Consider the following 17,300-nt stretch of genomic DNA (forward strand, 5'->3'; position numbering starts at 1 on the left):
TTATGGCGAATTATTTGATGTGGAAATATTGGACACCCGTTATAAGGTAAATCTTCTACACTCTATCCTAACACCATTAATACCAATTTAATGTAATACAAAAAGGTAGAAATCGATTCTCCAACCAATCAATTGATATTTGAAACATTAAAATAATGTAATTGAGAAAACAAAATATGATATACACTGCAAAACATCCGGTGTTGATTTAACAGCAGCCCGGAATCTATATGTGTCCAACATATAGAAGTATTGGAACAACACTAGTTTGGAATCAAACCGATGCTGTTTTAATACTATTTGGTTTTGTCCACTTCTCTGGTGTGGGCATATATAGATTCAGGGCTGGTGTTAAATCAACACCAGAGTTTTTGCAGAGTACATACCAAAGTCTTTTTTGGGCACGTTGAAAACAAAGAATTCTCCTTTTTAAAGTCAGAATAAAAGTTTTTAAAAGATAATTAAAATAAAAAATAATGAATAAAAACACAAAATATGATATACATACCAAAATCATTTTTATACATGTTTAAAACAAAGAATTCTCTTTTTTTACTTAAAAGTCAGAATTAAAATATCAATAAATCGTCCACAAAACAGTGGGAAATACTAAACTTATATAGGACTTCTTACTGCTAAAAATATAATGTAAAATGTAAAAATGTAATGTTGCAAATGTAATTGGTCATCCAACAAAGGAATTAATCAAGTTTATATGTACCTAATGATTAATATATTGTACCTTAAATATTATAATGCCCTTTATAATATTTTGTTACATTATATATGGTAAAACATGTGTAAATATACGTTCTATTTGGTTTACCGTATTTACTGCAATCCATGAACTTGTCTGTGAACTCTCGAAATATTCGGAACTTTTACAAAATGCGTTGTCAGCTTGCAGGGGTTTTAATAAATATTATATTAAGCGGGACACTTTTGAAGCATTCCAGGTCAGAATCTACCCCCCCCCCCCTACAAAAGAGAAAAATAATAGTAATAATACAATAAATAGATGAACAAACAAATAAATAATTGAAATAAAGACAAAAACCTGAAATAATCAACCAATTATACATATGCGTATATAGTTCCATTGTGTTTTTCGCCTAATCTTACCCTACATACGCACTAAATCTTACTCGCATTAGAATCAACATTTTCAAATCACTTTAAGACTGTTCCTTCCAAAATTCATTCTCTTGACAAGAAGTTACATTAATTTTCTTAGAATAATGTAGAATTTATCAAGCAGAGCAAAGTCACATGTTTTATTTGAAAGCTTGAAACAAGATGAATGTTTTCCAACCGTGGATAAAAGCGATTTTAAAAATCAACTTCCGATCAAGATTGGAACTTTTCGTAGAACTAGTATAAATTAAGTAAACTTTAAGTCTCTCGACCTTTTAATATCCTATGAAGTATGAAATAAGCTAAACGCGAGTCAATAATACTTTATTAGGAACAGTTTCCTATCTATTATTAATATTTGATTATGAATATATGAAGGATTTCGAGATTTTTATGCGATTGTGCCACTAAATCGAAAGATCCAATGAAGAGAACGGTCTGGCGGAATCCTGAAAAAAGTTTTAATTAGATTTCCTTCCTAGAAGTCCCATGAGAGTAAAGTAAGTTGATCCCGGCTTAATCAATAATATGGTTTCTTTATCCCTTGAGTAGAGCCTGCAGTTTAATTAAGTGTTGCTTAAAATATTATAATTCTATCAATAATCAAATAAGCTACTTTGACAAATTCTATTTAAGATTAATTGATTAATGGAAGGCTATCATAACCTGTCGTATCGATAATTCCCCCTTTCAGTGTTTAAAATTATATCAGCAAACGTGTGTTTGTTATACCGAAACTTAAAATTGATATACGCCAACGTTTTCGACAGTTGTACATTATATATGAAACTTACAAAAAGTATAGTTCCGGTCGATTTAGTTTTGTAGGGTTTCAATAGAAGACCTTAACACTTCATTATAAATAATTATACAAGAATATCGGGAAGATTCGAATTTTGTAGGGTTTCAATAGAACCTTAACATCATCGTTATTATTATCATCATTATTTTTTCCTGATGTAAGGGGAATCGTAACTTGGTCACAAAATGTTGTGACTTTGAGAGAGGAGGACAAATAAATGTAATAGAATGGTGATAGTTTAACAAAAATGGACAAGCAATAAGAAATTTACAGCTTTTTAAAAAATTACAGTTTTAAAATTGAGATTCCTTATACGATGCAAATTTCAATTTGACAACTAGGTAATTAAATTGTCACAAGTGGTGGAACAACTTCGAATAAGATAATAATTACCAGGGATTTGTGGTTTTCTCCTAAGCGTCTCTTCTTCTGGCGCAGTAAGGTAGCATATTGTTTTATGTCATGAAAAAATATATAATTTTGTTTAAAACTTTTGAACAGAATGACGCTTTAGCCATTTTATGTATGGGAGTACATTGAAGAGTAGCCCTTGCCTTACATTACTATCATGACTATGGCATCACCAATGCGGTCAATTTGAAGTCTTCATGGGTATAGTGATTACTATTTTTTACAACTTAAAAAAAATCCTAAATCATAACTTTTTTATGCTTTGTCCCATAATTGTTCAAACTTTCCCCTATCTACTTATCTGATTCTTTCCTTTCCCTCTAAAAACACCTTTGTATTCGGGTTGGATTCCCCTTTAACCTAGACACATCCTTCAGAAATACTAAGTTACAATAAACCTAGTACTGTTATTCGTTTTTACATTTAAAAATAAATTTCAGAATCTTCAAGTAAATTTAGAACTACAGCGTAGTGGCTGGGTGTGCTATGGTGTCTGTTGCGCAGCCCAGAAGAAAAGAAAAATCTGCAAGAAATGCACGAGCGTGACCCCACCCATACCCTCCTAAATGATAGACATAATTGAAGTAAAAATAAGTTTTGGCATCGTAAATGATGAAGCACCTCCGATGTTTAATTTCTAAAGGGGATTACGAGACACTCATCGGTCAAAATGGGGCCATTAATTCACTTCAGAAATATCACCATTTCCCTCCTTTCAAAACTGAGGTTACCCTTTTTGATGAGTTGTCGCTCGTATTGATTATCCTTTGGGGTTTTTAGACGTTTATCTCTCTCTTCTCTCTCAATCTCTCCCTCTCTCTCTTTCTCTCTCTCTTCATCTTCCTTCCCCTCTCTCTTTATCTTCCTAATTCCTCTCTCCATCCGTATACTGCTCATGCACCCTCCATTTCCCTTTATACACTGTAAAAACTGTGGTGTTAAAACTGACACCAGTTGGTGTTGATAGAGGACCACACCCTGAGGTGTTAAAACTACACCCTAGAGATTGAACATAACACCAAAGAGTGTAAATATAACAACCAAAGGTGTTGTAATAACACCTATGGGTGTAAAACTAACGCCACCAATTTAACACCGGTGTAAAACAACTGGTGTGGTCCTCTATGCACACCGGTTAACACCACGGTTTTTGCTGTGTATAAATATCTTTTTCTCTCCCTCCATTTCTATTACTTTATCTCCCTTCTCTTTTGACCAATATCTCTCTTCTATTTCTCACTCTGTTTACCCCCCCCCCCCCCTTGTCTCCCTCTCTCGTTTTCTAATTCCCAAAAGTTAAACGATCCATGCTCTCTATATGTGTTTCTTTGGATTAATCCCTCCATCTCTACTTTTCTCTTTCCATCTGTTTTCTCAATCAATTTCTCTTCCCATGTTTAAATTAAAATTGTTTCTCCCCCCCCCCCACACACACCCACGCACCCTCTACCGTGGTCTCTGTTTCTCTTAATCTTTCTCTTATCTCTCTATTTTCTATTTATCCATCTCTCACTCACTCTCTCTCTCTCTCTCTCCTTCTTCCATATTGCCTGTCGGTGTTATATTTTTTTCGGCGGTGGGAACAAAAGCAAGAGAACAATAGGAGAGGGTTATTTCGTCTCTTCTTTAGGGGCTGATTATCTCCCACAGAGAGAAGAAGATAATGATTTTGAGGGAGAAAGGATTTAAGTCGAGTACGTGTTTGTGAATAACAGTTCGGTTCAATTCCCTGACAGCTTTTGAATAATTACACCAACTCGGTCCACCCCCCCCCCCCCCTTCTTCCTCAAAAATGAAATAATAAAAAAAAATACATACATATCACCAGACATTCCATCACAAATAATGATGGATAAGTTATGAAAATCCAAAACAAAATTGCGAAGAAAAAGGTGTGCATTCTGCAAAATTAATCATTTTACAGAGGTATAATTCATCACGCGAAAATGTCGTAAATGTACAGAATTAAAGCTTTGAAAATGAATAGCAATGCTAATCTCTTGGACAGGTAAATTCAATGGATTTTCAAAACATTTAGGGCAGGTAGTAGGAATTTTTTTCTTTTGATGAATGGAAAGTACCCATTATTGTCAATGTTATGTACATTTTATATGCGCTTGTGCCGGGTAATATGATGATGACGTCAGCCCTATGCCAAAAAAGGGTCTATTTCTGTCCAAATTCAAGGAGTTCAGGTGAATGCCGTTTCGGGTTCACGTCAGATGTCATTTTTGTTAGCAAAAGTTCATCTTTTCTGGGTGAAAATGTTACGAAACATTTCAATTATCAGATCCCTCCAAACAACGCACGAAAATGTCAATTCACTCAACAACAACAAATACCCTTCAAACGTTTATTTTTCAATATGAAAAGTTTACAATTTTTTGTTATAAAATAAGCCAAAACATTAACCCACCTCAAATTTATTAATCTAAAACTTTTCTTCTGTTTGAAAAAGTTTGGCTACATTTCAAATATATTCAGATAATTTTTTAACAAATAGAGTGTTTTAATCAGAAGTTCAATATTTTAATGGTTTCTGAAATAAACGGATGTTACCAGCAGGTCAGAAGACTAACAACATTTTATGGATTAAAATCATTCCTCGGTTTTTCTTCGGAAAGGTACTTAAGTGGGCCCTTTTTTCTATCTCGCTAAATCCCGGCTGGGTTGATTAAGTCGTAGCCTTTGCCCCCATCTATCGATCTGTCTTTCAAAGTAAAAGCATTGAAGAATGATCTAATTGGGGTCGAACAAAACCATGGGAGGGGATCACGGCTCGAGAAAGTAGAGAAATTTTTAGCTACTTCTTAAGGAACCTTAAAGGGGATTTTACCATTGCGAGAAGTTGGTCTTAACGATAGCAAAAAATATTGGTGATGAAAAACCATCACAAAGGATGAGAGAGTTTATGAATTCTTAAAGTTTTTAATTTGTGTTGTCATCGCTCCCACATATTGTCATGTAATATAAATTTCATAAATGTATCTTTTCAATGGAAGATGATGAATACAAATGCTTTCCTTATAGAACGGGACAGGCAATAATGTATCTGATGATAATCCCCTGTGAAAATAAAATAGATTTCAAAATTCTGAGAAAAGGAAATTTTATAAATTTATGCAACACGGCATGGAGGTGCTCCACTGTGACATCACAAAATAAAAACGTTGAATATACTCATAACTCAGTTATTGTTTGACGTATTGTCATCAAACCTTAACCAATATTTTTTCTATTGTTAATAAAAATCAAATCATCGTTAGGGTGAGTTTTTTTCCTTAAAGAATTAAGCTCAAAATCATTTCCCTTCGCCGGGTCATCATCACCCCATCATGAAATTCTTTTTCTCGTTAAGGAAGGGTAATAGGCCTTTTGTCAAGGGGTACAGAAAGAGGATTTTAGGGGTGCAAAGCCACCAAGGGTTGTTCTTTGGCTTGCAAAGACTGGCTTAGCCTTCCGCATGAAAGGGATGCCAACACCCTCCAACAAAGCATACGGATCAATTTTGGCGGGGCTTTTTTTTCAAGCAGAATCAGAGTTTTGTAGACTCATTATTAAAGTATGAATAGGAAACCAAAGCTGTTTGCCAAAAGGATGGGTCAAGCCTAAACCAACATTAGTAGCTAAATTATAATAATTACCATATAATGAGCAACTACACGTTTCAGCACCTCAATATTCTTTGAAACAGACTTGTTTGTTCTTATTGGCAACTGTCTTTTTTTTTTTTAGATTCGTTGGGGATGAGCTCACACTTACCTTGTCATTCTCAAATACACGATATAATCATAATTATACCAATGATACTTATCAAAGATAAAGCGTATTTTGAATGTAAATATAGACAAGTTAGGCGTATACTACATAGTTAATTTCGATTATGTCCAACTGCATAGCACTATTTCCAACATTTACACCAATTGAATTATATTGATTTCAAATAGACATTGATTCATATTAATTTAATGTGCATTTCACTTCATAATTTATTAATTCACTTTTTAATGGTTGTTTGTCACATTGATACGTTTAGGGATTTGCATACTTAAATTTTTATCAGGAGAAATCGGTTTTCTTTCCCTTTCAAAGCATAGTTTTTTAAACATGCGAAAATCGTGAACATGATTATAATACACTAATTTTATGAACATATGATTTTAATGATACACTAAAATGCCTTTAATTTTTTCCAAATGCATTTTGTGATCAACATGAATGACACGGTGCAACAGATTCGGCAAATATTTCGTCATGGATATTTTCGCTTTCATAATGAGAACCAAAATAGTTGTTATTCAGTCCATAGGTATGAATTTGTAAGCACAGATACTATATCCTTGTCTTTTTTTCTTCTTTTTTGTTTGTATTTTAAGTTTTATTTTATTCATTCAAAAGAGATTATATCAAATTCGTTTTACATCGCAGAGAAAATAAAACCATTAAGTTTTAAATGTGTCACACTATGTGTATATAATTTATGTTAGGCGGTAATTCCTTACAAGTATGAAAAACACTATAGTTTCTTTTCCTTTAACATTTTTTGTTATTTATCACTTTTGTAAATTATATCGTTACAGTTTTTATTATTGAGTGCCAACCGAACTGAACCTTTAAAGGGTGTGGGTGAAACAAATTTTATATTTTTGGACCCACCTCCAAAATTACACCTTAAGGAGGAGGGAGGGGAATGAAAAGAAAATGACGTCCACCCAACAAAAAGTTGATTTGAAGAAAAAGAGAAAAATCGAACAAGCATACATGTATTACTGAAAAATTCATCAAAATCGGATGTAAAATAAGAAAGTTATGACATTATAAAGTTTCGCTTAATTTCATAAAACAGCTTAATTTCATAAAACATCCTGGCTGGTATGTAAATGAGGAGAATATGACGTCATCCAATCGCTATTTCTTTCCGTTTTATTATATGAAATATGAAATATGTCATCATTGTCAAGTGATACAACAATTAATTCCTCCCTGAACATGTGGAATTAGCATTGTTTAATACTATATGGTTCAGTCAAGTTGGTCCTTAATGTCAAATCTATATAAAATGAAATATTGTATAATTCAAACAGTAAAAACAAAAGAAATAGAAATAGAAACTGTTTTGAGAAAAATAAGCGAAACTTTAAAATGTCATAACTTTCTTATTTCACATCCGATTTTGATGAAATTTTCAGCGTTATGCTAGTTTGATTTTTCTCTTTTTATTCAAGTCAGCATTTTCCTGGGGTGGACTTGACCTAAAAGAGAGAAAAGACGGACATGATGGAAGAGAAGAAGAAGAAGCAGATGATACGATTTCTTCCTCTTTATTATGCCTTGTCAAGGTTTTTTATATGTATATATTGGCAAATCTTCTTTTATTCTCATTCGGCTTGAAGTGATAGACCGGTCTTGTATTAGATTAACTGTTCGTCACAAAGGACATCCCTTTATCACCAATTATTCAATCAGTAGTCTTTTAAGTTTACCTGCCCCTCTTCTATACCCATCTCCTTTGACTTCTTACACTCCGAATCTTGTTTTCCTTTCTTTTCATAACGGCACAATAAATATGAATAGGTGCTGTTTGCCTACACGGGTAACTACGAATGGGACTTACGGTGGGAATACGGCGCATCGTTTTGTTCCGTCATTATGTTCGCTCTAAAAAGTTTATATTCAGAGTTTGTTAATCCGATTTCTGACTATCCTTACCTTCTTCATCGGGCTAACAATACGAGAGTAAAGACTTGACATTCAAGAACCAGACTGGTCGATTCATTTTGATTCAACCCTGGAAAAAGCGTTAGTTCGGTGTATAGGTATGCCCTTGCATCGAATGGTTTCTTTTTTTATTAGACGAACGAGAATGAGAGAGGGAAAGGGAGAAAAGAGGAGAGGCAAAGTAAAAAAAAAATGAGATAAATAATCCGCTCAGAGCCCCCTACCACCATACGCGATTTGTAATGAATGGGGCTGATGAATAGAAGTTCCCCATTTTTTTGTGTGGATAGCCCCGGGGCGCGACGGGGGAGAAACAGCTCCAGAACCGAGAAGAATCGCAAGCGGGTTTTCAAACAAGCCAATACCCCCGGGGTATGGGGTTGTACGATAATAGCTCATTCTATTCACGACGATCTGAGATTTCACCAACAGATTCAAAAGTGTCGAGGAATTCTGATTACCATCTTTTTCAAAAGAAAGGCCCATGAATCCTGATGGGGTCCCGGCCGCGATCCCGACAAGCGGAGGAGATGGATGGGTATATAGAGGGATGAAGTAATAGAAAAGACCACGAAACGAGCGAAGCCATTTAGTGCTCAAATTGGAGCTTACCTTTTTGGCAAGTAATTTGGCAAAGAAACCCCTCAAACTCGCCCACATAGTCCCCGCTATGGTTTTAGAAGCAAACCGCTAGGTTTGGGGGTTAGCTTGAAAACAATCTAACCAATTACATCAGGTATCCGTCATTGGTGTGGCCTCTTCCGCAGGGAGGAACCCTAACAGAAACGAAACGATTTTTATAAATAACTTTACAAAACATCGGTTAATAAAAATATATATGTTTTTTTTTCGAATATGATTTCACTAAATCAGTCGATTTTGGCTACCACACTCCTTTTCCGGGTAAAAGTGACCCAAAATCTGGGTTTTCAAATGACCCGACGCTATTCGGGGCCATTTTTGACCCAGAACGGAGTGTGGCCTACCCAAAGCACTGATCCCTGGTCAAATCTGACCCAAACGATTTTTATATCGTGTTTAATTCGGTGGTTCTTGTTTAAAATACTATCTCGTGGGTTGGTGGCTATTGTGGAAAGAATCGCGGTTTGAAAGCATTTTTCATCTTATCCTTGTCATTTTCTTTTGTAAATTCCGTCTTGTATGCCTTCGCGATTTTTGTTGATAGGACTGGAGCCTGAGGCTCTTAAATATTTTGTAACATTTTTTAAGTAAAAAAAAAACATTAAAGTAACGATTGATCCTCAAATGTTGCTGTCCAATTACGATCAATATTTTATGAGCATTTTGATCAAAACACTGACTAATGACCAATCAAAACAGTTCCTTTTTTTTATTTCAGGCTTAATGCAAATTTCTACCTCACAAAAAAGTCACGACACAGAACTGTTGGTTTTATGCTGGTCTGGCCTCAACTTCAATCTACGATATCATGCATTAGATGGTCAACTTTTTCATGATTATGTTTGATTTTTTTAAATTAATTTCACTTTTTTATTTTACTTGAAATCTATTCAACATATCATTTATGCTCTCATCGTGGTCATGTCATTGATGATTAGAACGATTGTGAATGTGAAAACTTATCAACATACGACTCTTATTTACAAAAAACACACAGCCTCAGAATGTCTATATTACTTTTTGTTTAATGAAAAGTAAACGGAAACCTATAATTCCTCTTTTAAAACCCACAAACATTCAGAAGGTGAAATCACTTCGGATATTTTCCTCGAGATAAAATCCGTCGTAAGGTTAAAAATCTCAGAGCTGATTTCAATATTTTACAAAGAAAATATCACCATGAAGAAAATGGATGAAACAGTCATGTGTTGGTGATGCTCAATCATAATAACGAATGTATCATTTGACCCGAAATAAACATAATAATATCCTAAAATTATGTGCAATTCATGTAACAATGATGGTCATGAATAGTCTATATATATATATACATGTACATGCAAGTGTCCTCATTATGCAATAATTGTTTAAGATCTAATTTAGATAACAATTACTATTATTACGAACATAGCATGAGCAATTATTTTGCTCCCTATATACCCAGTGCAAAATAGTGGTGTCTAATTTGAATATAATATAGTGTTAAACCTAATACAATCCAGTGTGCAACAGGAGACCATAGAAACGGGTGTGAGAAACTATTCGGTGTTTGTGTTAAAAATAACACTCTATCACCTTGTGGTTTGATACTTCAGTAGGTGACTTTTACACTTTGCTGGTCTGAAATCAGCAACACTGTTTGGTGTTGATCTAAATCTTTGGTGTTAATTTCAATAATATAACACCGTTTATGGGAAACAATACCCTGCACAGCAAAAACTGTAGTGTTAACCGGTGTACATAGAGGACCACACCAGTTATTTTACACCGGTGTTAAATTGGTGGTGTTAGTTTTACACCTATAGGTGTTATTACAACACCTATGTTTGTTACATTTACACTCTTTGGTGTTATGTTCAATCTCTATGGTGTTATTTTAACACCTCAGGGTGTGGTCCTCTATTAACACCAAATGGTGTCAGTTTTAACACCACAGTTTTTACAGTGTATATCTACATGTGCAATGTCTTATTTTGATAAAACTTTTCAGCGTAATACAACAGATTTTCTCCATTTATTCAAATCAATATATTTCTGGGATGGATTTGACCTTTAAATAACCCGAATATCATTGAACATTTGTTTTTAATTTGGGGTATTTTCTGTAAATGAAATCGTGTTATACCTCTTTTAATGTAAGTGTGAAAACTTTTCTCTGTAAAGGAATCGGAAGAATTGGAAGAAGACAATTATACTTTAAAGAGGAGTGTAGTTATTTTCTTACTATCTTTCAATTTTTAACCAACGTTGGTCACTCATCACTGCTCCTAAAGCGCATTATGGAACCCCTTTACCGTTCGCATTTTCTCCATTATACCCTTTTAATTGGGCGATTATCTTAATTACGACTGTTAAAAGGAGCTTATGAAAGGGTCCACTCTCATTCAAATCCCATCGTTATTTTCTTTTCAAGTAGTCTTAGCTGCTGAAGTGAATGAGGAAATAAGAAGGTGAAACCCTCGATTCCGTCATTATAGGTGCACACTGTGAACGTATGAGGGTGTGGGGGAGTGCGCGTGAGGGAAGAAAGAGTGTGCGTTGATTTTGTGGGTGTGCGTACACATACTTTCCATTTTTCACAAAAAATCGTTTTAATAGTGTTTGTCCTGAACAGTTCAGACATTAAAGTGAAACAAATGAAACGGTTTATACAATGCACCATTCCACACAACCATCATAACCCATGTTGTACACTGTAAAAAGATAAAGTGCTAATTTAGCACTTACAGTGTTTGTATAGTGATTGCACTAAGAGTGCTGATTTTTTAGTTCAAATTTAAACTAGAAAATCAGCACTCGTGGTGCAGTCACTATACAAGCATTGTAAGTGTTAAATTAGCACTTCATTTTTTACAGTGTATTCTTCACAGTCTCATCTGGCCTTTGTTTTTTTTAAACAGGGGGACACAGATAGGCAAGGTCAACCACATCCTAATACTTTTCAAGTAGTGGAAAATCACTTTCGCATCCAATTGGTGGCTTCTGTAGACTTTAAAAGATAAAAATCTTCAATCAGATTAATCTAATTCGGGATATTTTCTTTGAAAATGAAATGCAGGAACATAATGTAGAATACAAACAAAGATGTAAATTTCATTGTAAGATAGATGTAAATTTCAGAGCAAGATATAGATTTCACATGAGAATGTAAAATACAAAGTGAGATGTAAATTTCAAAGAAAGGTGCGGATTTCCAGAATAAGATGTAGATGTCAAAGCAATATGAAAATTTCGCAGCAAGACGTGAATTTCAAAGCAAGATGTAGATTAAAAAATAAATCAAAGCAAGATGTCGATTATAAAGTGAGCTGTAAATTTCAAAGTTAGTGTAGATTTCATTGTAAAATCTAAATTTCAAAGTAAGCTGTAAATTTCAAGTAATATGAATATTTCAAAGTAAGGTGTAAAATTCAAACATTTAAGAGCAAGATGTAAATTTAAAAAAAAAAGAAATTTTAAAAGTAAGATGTAGATTTCAATTTCAGATGTTAATTTTAAAGTGAGATGTACATTTTAAAGTGAGATGTAGATTAAGGTGTAAATTTCAAAGCAAATGTAGATTTCAGTCTAAGATGTAGATTTCAAAATCAAATGTAACTTTTTAAATAAGTAGATTTTAAAAAAAGAAGTTTCAAAGTAAGAGGTTAATTTTAAAATCATTGATTCGCATTATCATTACTTGGAGTATATTACCTGTAACATTTTATTCAAAAAAGGGAATACTTTTTGTACACAGACTGCGTCTGGAAACGAAGACTTCTCAATCTTTACCGCTACCAATCCTATTGTGTTTTCCGTTTTTTAACAACTATATGAGAAGCTCGTTAAAACCCCGATTTGTTATGCCCCTGCCACATTTCACCCCCATCTATTTAAAAAGAGTGATCCTCGGACCCCCATCATACTCAATTGCTGAAATTTATGGTGGTTTGTGACATTCTTCGGATTCCATTATAGCCATTATTCAAATTTTTAATCACTGTCTACCACTTTTCTTCTATTCTCATCCTCGCTCCGTTATGATTGCATGACTTAAGAAGTGGCCCCCATTTTATTTTTGCACTCCAGCGTGATTTGACGGGATTAGCCCCTCCTATTTAATGCCTTTTAACTATCCTGTTTTCACCGCCCTTTAATACTTTTGTTATTTCTCTTTAGAAGCTGGCGGATTTCAACACTTATTCCTTTTTTAAGGCACAGAAGGCTATTTTCTGGCATTGTGGCGAAATATTGGACTGCATTATTTGCCGTTGATACAACTGCTAAGTGATTTAACATTTACTTTTTAAACGGGTTTAATAGATTGTTTGGAATTCACATTTATCTATTTTAATATTCCTCTCCTAACATGCCTAAAGTAGGTATGAATTTGTGAAGGTAAAACTCGGACCATACAGTTTGTAGGGATTTATTCCAATACTAAAAGCACTCTTTGACACAATGTCTGACATAAAAACTTTATTTTCAGTTAGACAAACGGCACTAAAAGGTTTGTTGATAGTGGAGGGGTCACTAAAAAGCTGGCAGCCCATAAAACTGTTTATTAATGTGGAAAATGATTTGAATATTGATGGGGTTGTGCAAAAATGCTATTTTACAAGTACTCGACGAATTTTCATCGTGAAATACGATGAATCTAACAAAATAATAGAAAAATCATTCAATCTAAGAGATATCAATGAAACTGACAAAAATGAATATTGAAAGAAAACGTATAAACAAAATCTTCATAAATCATGCAATGAACTCCTGACGTTAGACCTCTTCTTTACTTTCACCAAGTCCAGACTGAAAAGAAATTTAGCGCATTTGCACTTAATAATAATGATAATAATAGTAATAATGATAACAATAATAATAGGCATTTGTAGAGCACCATCTGTCTAGAAACAGCCTATTCCGAGACGCATTTTATTATCATTATTATTATTATTATTACACCGGCTATAGCCCGAGCTGCCATTTAGCGCTCGTGCATTCAAGGAATTAATCCTTTACAAAGTGCGTATAGTTCTCACGATCTTTAAAAATATCGGGACACTTGTTTGTCATTCAACAAATACGAATACTTGTTAAGCGAATGCACGTATATAAGAGCATATTCTACATCAACCAATAAAACTGAACAACTAATGATAGGCCTCTAGTTGAATTAATGATGTTTTGATTATATTTACTGCCTACTTCTTTAACCCTGATATCATAACAATTATGAAAATGAAACAAACAACATGAGGTTAGGGGGTATGTTAAGCTAAATATAAATCTTCTATTTGTATCTTCAACATAGGCTTTATGCCTGAATAGAGTCGAGATTCCCAGGGTTCGTCCAGGACTTAAAGCTTTGGTCCTGTTGTCATTGTAAAACCTTCACAAGTAGATGGCGCACTTTGACTAAAACTTCCGGAATCCTTACTTTCGAAGGATACAGGTTAATTCATTATTATTATTTTTCAATCTACATTTCATCTGAAACATTTTTTTTTAAATAGACAGCTAACATTAACTAGGAGTTTTACAACAATAAGCAACAGCTTTATTTCCTTCTATTATTTTATATCTCCCTGTACAGACCTGTTCGTGACATTGGCTAAGTTCTCAACACCATGGACACCAATCTCGTCGAGGGCATCGACGGTTACGATGATCGTTGTCATCTCAAGAAGACGTAACTTTTCGTCGTCGATGGTCAGCGCATTGATATCACTGATGGGGGTTACGCAATCGACATTATTTCACGAAGACGTGAGACTAAACCTTGAAGTCGATGATTACGATAGTGATGTCATTGACGACAGTTATTATAACCGTCATCGCTGCATGCAGACCAACATGCAAAAACCCTGTAGAAGTTAATGATTAAAATATTGATGTCATTGACGGCGGTTACCATCGTCATCAAATCATTAAAAAACTAAGCCTTGATATAAAGTCGAAGATCATCGTATTATGTTATCGAAGACGGTTATAAATTCACATCTATTGTTACATGAATTATATATGATTCTTCCTTCTTTTTATATTGTTTGGACTAAAAATAACATGAAAATACTAAGTTCGTTTCCTTTTATATATTGATCTGAAAGAAAAAAATACGTGAAGTTTTGTTTAATATGCATGGCTTTGATTTCTTATATATGACAATCAAAAACATGAAAATATATTTTCGATTTAAATATGAAACCCGTATGATCTGTGAAAATTTAAATGGATAGCACTAACCCAATGCCTTCGGTGTTCGTAAAATATTAAATACATGAAAAGAATATAGCTTTATTTCATGTCAAATACTTCACTTGCTCTGGAAAATCTATTCATATTAGACTATCCCATTACAACATATGATTTAATACAGTGATAATGAATGTCATCCATTAACAAAAGTAAAAAGTTCATATCTATTTTGTTTATATTACAGATCAAACATTTAAATGCAGCAATATTGTGAAAATGAGAAATCAAAAATACTTATCAAACGTGTTATTTTATTGTGAAAAGCATTTTCGTTGCGATGATAAATTTTGATTTAAATCTAAGCAATCGTTAGGAAGGAATCTTCCATGTATAGCTTAACGTAACATTGACGTTAATCGTTGTAGAGTAACGTTGCTTTGACAATTCGTGTCCTGCGCACCTACTGATTTTCATTTCATAAGTATTTTAATCTTAAAATGGAAGTTTCATTAAGAGGTGACAAGATCATTGTGTTTATCATTAGATGTTATGCAATATATTGTTTAATATATTTGATTTACCCTTGATGAATTACTTCCTGTCATCAAATATTCCGAATTATGTTATTTATTATATGATTTATAACAGAGAGACATAATTGTATCTATAACCAAAGCGAAAGGCGAATTAATTTCTTCGATGTATGACACCAGAATAAAAATAAAAATCAATTACAAAAATTGCAATGGTTGAAATAAGACTTATCTCACCTAACAACACATAAAATGAACCGTCATTTGGTATTTTGTTATATTAAAGGGGTAGTTAACTCTGATGTTTCAATGATAGCATATTATATGGAGGAAACTCTCATTTTGTAGCAAAAAAGCATTCAGATAATAACAGAGTTATGTTTTTTTATTTGTGTGACATTACATGCCAGCAGCATTTATACCATTTGCTTTGTGAATAAAATTCCATAAATTGTCATTCTCTCAAACTGATATATTGCATACGATTATCTATGCTTTCAATGATTATTCCAACTCATTATTTACAAACACTTCTGCAGGGGTCGCGGAACGGTTTTGAAAGTGGAAGGGGGCCTAAATCAAAATCGTATGGTCATTTTTGCGTTTTTGTACAAGGTTTTGAAAAAGAAGTGGAGGCTGAAGCCTCCCCCACCCTTCCCGGTTCTGCGGCCCCTGTTCTGTATAAAATGTATCCCGTTATCAGGAACCGATAAAAAGGACAACTTATATGCTCGTCTGTGGCGTCATCAAAGTGAATTGACACAAAACAATATTATTTCATAATTTGATGGTTTTCCGGCTGCAGTATTTTTGGGATATGTTTCTTCTCAAATTATTCTTGTTTGCTGGTATAAGCACCCAATTCGACGCTGTTGTGTAAACTTGCCTTTTTATTAGTTCCATTGTGTTTGTACGAGAAATAATGATGGAATTTTTAAATGAAAATAATGATGAAATTTTATGAATGAAAAGGGAAATATGTGATTATGAAGACGATTATGATAATAGCGCTAGTCATGACGATGATGGAGGCGGAGATGATGATGATGATGGTGGTTGTGGTGGTGATGATGATGATGATGATGGTGGTGGTGGCGGTGGTGGTGATGATAATGATGATGATGATGATGATGGTGTTGGTGGAGGTGGTGGTGGTGATGGTGGTGATGATGTTGGTGGTGATTATGGTGATGATGATGGTGATGATGATGGTGATGATGGTGGTAATGATGGTAGTGATGATGACGATGGTGGTAATGATGGTTGTAATAGTGTCAGGGGCGGCGGAGGGAAGTTGAAAGTGGGGAGGGGTCACAGGGAAAAAGGGCACCTTTTCTTTCGAAAAGGGCACTATCTTAAACATGGCCGTATGCAGAATTGTTTTCGCTAGGGGCCAGCACGCGTAAAAATTTTGGAGAAAAAAAGTTGATAGCAAGGGAGCAAAACGACCAAGCTTATCATAGAGGCGCTTTTGCATTTTGTTACGTGAAATTTTTTGTGCATACTTTTGATGAATTTTGTGACAATCTGCCGTAAAATAATGTGAGTTTTCAAAATTTCTGGGGGGGGGACTGCGTACGGCCATGATCTCAAAACAAAGAAGAAATTACTTGTCTACCCCACTCACATGATTCATGAAACTAAGGCACGTAAGACTATTTTTACTCGTTTTTTTCATTCATTATACGCACTTGCAAGCAGAAGGAAGCAGAACGGCGCTAAAAAATGAGTGGTGTTTAAGGACAACCTATCTGATATGCAGAACAGGCACCTTTGAGAAGGCAAAGGGGCACTCGTTAACACATAACAGGCCTCTCTCATATGAAAGAGGCACAGAACACATTCGTAGAGCCGTGGGGCACTTTCCTACGGTAAAAGGGGGCACT

General features: G+C 34.2%; 1 long non-coding RNA gene across 1 annotated transcript; it reads left to right on the plus strand.

Moving 5' to 3' along the window:
• The first annotated feature begins 5 nt into the window (after positions 1-5).
• Positions 6-14,534, plus strand: LOC121429518. The gene is made up of 2 exons (XR_005971946.1): positions 6-46; positions 14,280-14,534. It is a non-coding gene; the product is annotated as an uncharacterized LOC121429518 (long non-coding RNA).
• Positions 14,535-17,300: the final 2,766 nt, after the last annotated feature.

Source organism: Lytechinus variegatus, chromosome 16 (assembly GCF_018143015.1).
Source record: "Lytechinus variegatus isolate NC3 chromosome 16, Lvar_3.0, whole genome shotgun sequence".
NCBI lineage: Eukaryota > Metazoa > Echinodermata > Echinoidea > Temnopleuroida > Toxopneustidae > Lytechinus > Lytechinus variegatus.